A 6000-nucleotide genomic window follows, 5' to 3' on the forward strand; every position below is an offset into this window, starting at 1 on the left:
TGTCCGATTAATTATGTTGTAAGTTTTATTAGGTTGCAGCATTGCACTAATACTAATAATAAATTATTATTTGATGAGCTTCTTCCAAGTGCCAGGTGTCATGCTAATCAGTTATATAAATTATTGGTCTCATACTCTATGTTCTCAGTCTTCATTTGCATACTGAGCAGGTCATTTTCCTTTTTTTTTTCCCCCCAAGAAGAAATAAACTACATTTTGTAAAATACTGCTGAATGTTAAAGCTCTGGAAGTTCTGAGTATATAGACCCAGACTGCTTTTTTTAAAGTATTTATGATTTTTGCTGTCAAAATTATATCAACTAGACTAATAAAAGTAAATTTCTGTGTGAATTTTCTTCCAAATTCTTTGTAGGTTTTAAGAGAAAGCAATGCAAAGAAGAACTTAATGATAGCTCATTTACAAACACTCCTTCTCTCTTGTTAACTCTCCTTTATTCTCTTCCACTATCCTCTCCTCCATTTCCTTCTGCTCTCCGCCCTGTCTTTCTTCTCTCCTCTCCTTCTCTTCCCTTCTCTCCCCTCCCTCTTTCTCACCCCTCCTCTGTCTCCCTCCTCTCTCCTTACTAAAGCAGGCACAGTCCAGTAATATAATATTCTGAGATGCAGTGTAGAGACATTAGGGACCAGCTGTAGGTGCTAGCAGAAGGATTTCATGCTTCCTCACATTATTCTGGAAAAGGAAAACAGTTACCAATTCTAAGTTTTCATGTATCCTTGGAGAGCACAGGTTCCATTAGGGATTCAGCAATAGTGCTCTGGACATTTGAGATTGGATTCAGTCAAGGTTCCCTGGTTCCATTAACAAAAGGAATTGAACAAAAGGTCTCTGTGACTCATTACTTCCTTTATGGGTCAGGAATTGGTTCCAAAGTGGGTATGATAGTTCAAATACAAGGCAACATTCTTGGGAAGGTCTGTAATCCAGGAGATTGCATCTCAGAATGCAATTTTTGTTCACTGACCTTTATGAAAAAGAAGAAAGAAACTGCAAATTGATGGTATACAAGTTGAAAATTCATGGATGTGAGCACTGTCCTAATGTCACATTTAAAGCTTGAGGGAGCTTTCAAGAAAATTTAAAAATGTGAACAGTCTACTTTCAAGAGATAAGACATATCTGATGTGGAACGAAACTGAAAATCATATAAACAATCAGGCTTACTAGTCGGGTACAGACTGTGAAACCCTGAGACCATGGCCTCTAGTCACCTTTCTGGCCCGGTATTGAACTCACTTCTATGGCTTCCAGCCAAATAATAGACAGGCTTATAAGGTGAACATTTACACCAAGTAGTTACACTCTTCAGAACAATCAACCATGGGCGATCAGAAGGGCAGCATTTGCACAGGGAAATAGCTCAGAGGTATGAATGCATAGGAAAGAAGGACACAGAGAAAAGGTAACCACAGGGAGAAAGTAGGAAGAGAGCTATTATATTATGGGGATAGCAGTCAATGTCATGAAACAAAATATATATGAAATGTTGAATGGAAAATGAATTTGTTCTGTAAACTTTCACCCAAATCACAATTAAAGGAAAAAGAGATAAGACTCATTTGAGAATAATATGTTAAATATTTCATAGGCTATTTATGTTTATTGGATAATCCATTTCTTTTGATGAAGAATCATAATAAGCAAACTCCCTTTATCACGGCATATGAGATTGAATCCTAACTTTAGGAATAAGTGTTTGTGGGGCTCCAAGTCTTCAGCTTTCTGCCATCTCTAATCATCTGAAGTAGGTCGTAGTGAAAGTGGAGGATCAGCAAAAAAGGGGAAGACCCTCAATGAGATGGATTGACACAGCGGGTGCAACAATGAGCTCAAGAATAGCAAGGATTGTGAGGATGGCAGAGGACTGGGCAGTGTTTCATTCTGTTGTACACAGGGTCACTGTGAGTTGGAGCTGACTCGATGGCACCTAACAACAAAAACAACAGTGAAAAATGTCCAGAGTAAGTAGCAGAGTCCTAGTGTATGCTCTATCATAAATCTCCTATGTGGTCATGAGTTAATCCACTGCTCTGAGCCTCAGTCTTCTTATCTGTAAAACGGGGTATGTGGATATGCTCTCTAAAGATTCCTTCCAGCTCTAAAATACTGTTTCAAAGTGGTAGTGATTAAAAGTGCATTTATATCCACATACAACTTTGTTCTCACTTTTGTAAGGTGTGAGGTATAAACAAATCTTGGTTTGGCAGTCTTGTTCCAAAGTAGACTCTGCCTTTTCCATAGTTGTCTCTTTGGTTAGTTGTTTGAGGGTCAGTCCATTGCTGGGCCATTATGTTAATGTCAGATGGGAGGCTAATTTGTTGAATGTAACTTTTGAAATAGAGAGAGGTGAAAGTTATGTCCCAAAACAATAAGATTCTCTTTGGAATATCCTGCAAAAACCACTTAGATAAATGTTTGGAAGCATATTGATTGAGTTCTTATGCATAGACTTCGATTTTGCACACTTTTCTCCCATAATGTGTCAATGGATTTCATAGTGGTTGAAGAATTCAGTTCTACTTTTTCTAACTTTGAACTGAGTGTGGTTTTTCAAAGGAAATTGAAATGAATCTTTAAGTGATAACTTTCCTATTTTAAGGAACATATGAGTTGCTATTTATCACCTCCTTCCCCCTTTCCAAGCAAAGTTCTGATGACTCAGTGGGTAAGACATTTGGCTGTTAACCAGAAGGTTGATGGTTCAAACTCACCAGCTGCTCTGAGGGAGGAAGATGAGGCAATCTACTTCTGTAAAGATTTACAACCTTAGAAACCCAAGGGGGGTCACTATGAGTCAAAATTGACTTGATGGCAGTGAGTTTGGTTTCCTGTCCCCACTTCAAAACCAAAACCAAAACCAAACCCATTGCCATTGAGTTGATTTCAATTTATGGCAAACCATGTGTTACAGAGTACAGAACTATTCGCCAAAGGGTTTTCTTGATTGTAATCTCTGTGGCTGCAAATTGGCTGCAAAGGACCTCTTTCAAGTGCTAAAGAGCAAAGATGTCCCCTTGAGGACTAAGGTATGCCTGACATCAAACCAAACACACTGCCGTGGAGTCAGATCCGACTCATGGTGACCCCTCCTTGGGTTTCTGAGGCAGTATTACTACAGAAGTAGATTGCACAACCTTCCTCCTGAGGAGTGGCTAGTGGGTTTGCACCGCCAGCCTTCTGGTTAGCACTCAAATGCCTTAGGCACTATGCCACCAGAGCTCCCAAGCCACAGTATTTTCAATCACCTCATATTCATGTGAGAGCTGGACAATGAATAAGGAAGACTGAAAAATAATTGATGCTTTTGAGTTGTGGTGCTGGTGAATAAAGCTGAAAAGTACCATGGACTGCTAAAAGAACTAACAGATCTGTCCTGGAAGAAGTGTAGCTGGAATGCTCCTTGGAAGTGAGAATGGCCAGACTTCATCTCACCTATTTTGGTCATGTTGTCAGAAGAGACCATTCCCTGGAGAAGGATGTCATGCTTGGTAAGGTGGAGGGTCGACAAAAGAGGGAAAGGCCCTTAACAAGGTGGATTGACACAGTGACTATGGTAATGGACTCAAGTATAGCAGGGATCATGGAGCTGGTGCAGGACCAGGCAGTGTTTTGTTCTGCTGTGCAGAGGGTCACTATGAGATGGAGATGACTCAATGACACCTAACAACAACAATCTCTTCGGAAGCAGATTGCTAGGCCTTTCTTCTGCAGTGTCGTGAGTTCAAGCTGCCTACCTTTAAGTTTGACTCGACGGCACATAACAACAACAACAACAACACCTTTAAGTTAGTAGTTCAGTGCAAACATTTGCATCACCCAGGGACCTTTTCCCCTGCAGGTCAGTGCTTAATATCCATCCCCAACCAAATGACTTCTTAAAAGAATCCTTAGCTCCAGGGCTTCAGAGTGATGCTTCCCCATCCTCTGGGGAACTGACTTGCCATTGAAACATTCTTGGTACCAGCCTTTCCTTTTTCTCATGCACCTAAGCCATCACCAACTTCTTTTTTACTCACTCCATACACTTCAAATATGTCCGCTTCTCTGAGTCTTCAGCCCTTCCACCATGTTGTTGTTGTTATGTGCCGTGGAGTCGGACCTGACTCACAGTGACCCCTCCTTGGGTTTGTGAGGCAGTATCACTATGGAAGTAGATTGCCCAACCTTCCTTCCGAGGAGAGGCTATTGTTGGGTTTGAACCACCAGCCTTCTAGTTCAAGCCATTTCTCACTTGGGCAACAGCCCCCTGACTGATCTTGGTTCTAAGCTTATACCTCTGATCCTGTCTCCACAGAGCAGCCACATTGGCTCAGGTGTATCGGCCATGTCACTCATTTAATTCTTACCCTTCAAAGGCTTCCCACTGCAAAAGAATAAAATCCTAACATCCAAGACCATGATTGTGGTGAACACTGTGATCTGTTGCCCAGAATCCCCTTTAAGGAAAGACCTGTGGCCCTAGCTTGAGAGTGCTATTGGCAAATGCCTCCAGCTGTCAGCTCCTTCAGGAATCACCTAGCTGCAGGGAGCCATGATACCTAAGCTAACACCCTTTCTGGAGTGGTCCACATGCAATGAGTAATCAATTTGGGTTATGAAGTCATAGCCATCTTGGCTCAACTCTGGACATCTCTGATTGTGCTCCACATGGAGTTAGCAGAGACTATCATCTAGACCTGGACACTCACAATAAGGGTCCCAACACAAGATTTCCAGCGAAATACCCAGGAGCTAGAAATCAGGCTGACTTCAAACATGATTCCTTCCACCTTTAAGTCTACTGGAGAGCCACAGGACTCAGAATCTACCCCAAAACAGTGGCTGCCACCCTTTCCTATAGCCATGCCACCTGTGGAAGATCTGTGGCTGGTGCTGATGCCCTGGGCCCCGTGGCACTGCCACCGCAAGTCAGACCTGCTCCGGGAAGCTATATGGGCTGTTGGGACGCCTCTGAGCTGGACGCTTAATCAAATCTGCAAAAAACACCGGCCTTGCACCTACCAGCACTGTCCCTGTGATTGGGATAGGGAAGAGTGCCCCCTGGACACAAGTCTCTATGAGGACTGTCTCTCTCAATACAGCACCAGCTGTGTGCCCACCTGCCACATCCCCAGCCCTAGCCCCAGCCCCAGCCCTGCTCTTACTTTTTGGAAACAGGTCAGGATTGGTTTGGAAGATATTTGGAGTAACCTCTCTTCAGTGTTCACAGAGATGCAATCAACAGAGAGAGCGTGGAGGTAAAGGCCGCTTCATTCACAGGAAGAGATGTCAGCATATCAACTTCTCCTCCCCTTTCAATCCCAACACCCATGGATATTTTTAGGACAGAAAACAAAACTGAAAAATGCAAAAAAAAAAAAAAAAAAAAAACCCTCAAATTACTTCTCTCCTGCCTCATCTTTTTTTCCTTCCTTTCCCCCTCTTCCATAGGTGTTGATTCCAAGGGAACTCTTCCATAAACATCCTGCATGCTAGATCCCATTTCAGTACCCAATCTGAGGCAGTAGCCTATAATTCCCTGTATTATTTGCTCCTTGCCTACTTTTCAAACTTCATTTTGTGCCCTGGTGTGCCAGTTTTCTTTCAGTTTTTAGGTTGTACTAGGTTCATTCTTACATCAAAGTCTTTGCACCTGATGTTCCTTCTCTCTGAAGTCTTCCTTGACCACACCTCCTATCACTAATAATCTAGACAATATAACTTTGATCCTTTCTCCTAGCCTCTCTTATACCATCCTGTTCTTTTCTTCCATAGGACTACTCACAATTTGTGATTATATATTATTCACTTGTTTATTTGCATGTTGAAATTTGTATTCCTCCACTATACAGTCATTGCACAAGGGCAAGGATTTCATCTATTTCGTACAACAATTTATACCTACTATATCCTCATCATGATTGATAAAGTAGAGGGTCAGTGTAAATGGGAAGACCCTCAACAAGATGGATTGACAGTGACTGTAACAATGGGCTCAAACA

At 42.0% G+C, this 6000-nt stretch overlaps 1 pseudogene; it reads left to right on the forward strand.

Moving 5' to 3' along the window:
* The window catches only part of LOC103199144, a 39095-nt pseudogene extending 33835 nt beyond the window's left edge, over positions 1 to 5260 (forward strand).
* The last annotated feature ends 740 nt before the right edge of the window (positions 5261 to 6000 follow it).

Source organism: Orycteropus afer, unplaced genomic scaffold, assembly GCF_000298275.1.
Source record: "Orycteropus afer afer isolate SDZICR_OR568_19922 unplaced genomic scaffold, OryAfe1.0 scaffold00104, whole genome shotgun sequence".
Classification (NCBI taxonomy): domain Eukaryota; kingdom Metazoa; phylum Chordata; class Mammalia; order Tubulidentata; family Orycteropodidae; genus Orycteropus; species Orycteropus afer.